Raw genomic sequence first — 1,923 nt, 5'->3', positions numbered from 1 at the left:
TGACCATTTGGTTAGGAAACATTAAGGACACTGAAGACTTGTTGCCTACAGTAATGCCCCTCATGCTAGAGCCTGCGAGATGATGTGACTTATGAGATGATGGAGGGAGTTGAGAACGTTCCTGATGGACCAAATATAACATCTTAAGTCTGATCTTCTTTTGTTATTGTCGTTGTTTTGTTCCGTTCTTTGGTGTTTACATGTTTGAAATGTTTTATTTGTGTACTCCTCACCGCACTGAGACAGATAATTACAATAAGTTATTTTATAGTGGAGGAAAAAAAAAATATCTGCTATCCAAAGAAATTCTCGTCTTTTCAGGGTCGTGCCCTTATTGCTTTATGCACATATTTTGTAGTAGAGTTGCTGTGACAGCTGGTTTTTATCAAAGGCATTTTTTCATATTTTACTGGTGAGTTGTTTTTTTGAAATAAAAACAATAATAAGAGAAACTGACAAACGTCTTATGTCTTCTCGTCTTTGCAAACGACAAATGATGATGTGTGAGCATCGATATTAACCACTGTTTCTTCAACTGGTCTTTATTCTTAAAGCTTCAGTTGTTATATTGGTCACAGTTACTGGAAAATAACCGATGACATTTCCAATAGCCGGTGTTTTCGGTGATCTTTGACCATTTCAGTAGGCCCATGCTATTTCTATTAGTCCTGTGGTGTGGTTATGCTGACCAGGTCCTCTGTATTAACAGAGAAATGGAAACAATGCAGACCAAAAGTGGTGGTCACTCAACGTGTGTAGCTCAGGAGTGTGATTTTTGCCCGGCAAGTGTTTGCTCCTCGTCTTCCCTCTTGGCTGAAAGGCCGTTTCCCCAGAGAGGGGGCAGGTGTTACTCCAGACGAGCCAAGACAACCAAATTACTGGCCGTCTGGCACCTCCCGTGGGAAACACACACACACACACAGGGAGAGAGGAACGATGGAAATTTATGTGTAGGAAAGAGAATTATACCATCTATCCTTACATAATTTCTGTTTTAAATTGGAATTGAAGGACCAATTTGGAAAGGAATAAAATGACAATAATAATAATCTAGTTATTACAGTGTAATAAGCTCCTTTGAGAATATTCTAAGCGTATTTGTTGTGGCTGTTGCTGTTTTTAGTATCTTAGAGCATGAATTTTTTATGCAGATTATGCAAGATGAATGTAAACATGTGGGTGTCGCCCTGAGGGAAACAGCCATTAAACTGTCACTAGCCCCATTCTGGCCCACACCTCACCTTACGAACGGTCAAACAAGTCAAAGCCATTAGCATTATTGATGAGGGTAGATTAAGCCTACAACAGCCACTTCCACCGACATTGCTCATACTGTAATTATTTCTCGTTTAACAGCCGTCTCCTTCTTTGCCTTTTCATTCATAATTTTGCGATTACGCCGAAGCTCACTTACAAATACTTCCAGAGTGCCAAGACTGAAGTGGCCCTTTTCTTTGATTCAGTAGCCAAATTCTTTTGTAGCTCTTTGTTTTGTGACAAGGCACTCGCTCGCTCACTCATTCACTCACTCGCTCCCACAAATGCCCAAGACCACCAAAGAGGATTTGAGAGCGCTCCTGTGCTAATCCAAGGCTTTACATGCTTTTAACAGGCTAGTTATAGATAAAGATTAAGTGTTCTTAGAAGACTGAAGACACTTTTCACTGCATTGTCATTTTCATAGCCAGAACCTCTGATGACTTCTAGATCAGGGGTCGCCTATATTTTCACCAAGGGCCAGTGTGGCGGCAGGTTTTCATTCCAATCAAGCACAAGCACACCTGATTCCACTTTCCAATTCAGCCTTCAGATAACTGATTCGTTCTCTGAGGTGTGCTCCTGCTCGGTTGCAACAAAAACCTGCAGCCACATCAGAGCCCCAAGCAGAGATTTTACTGAAGCAACTCTGATTTCATTGTATGT

Source organism: Pygocentrus nattereri, chromosome 12 (genome assembly GCF_015220715.1).
Source record: "Pygocentrus nattereri isolate fPygNat1 chromosome 12, fPygNat1.pri, whole genome shotgun sequence".
NCBI lineage: Eukaryota > Metazoa > Chordata > Actinopteri > Characiformes > Serrasalmidae > Pygocentrus > Pygocentrus nattereri.
Note: the sequence above shows the minus strand (reverse complement) of the source record.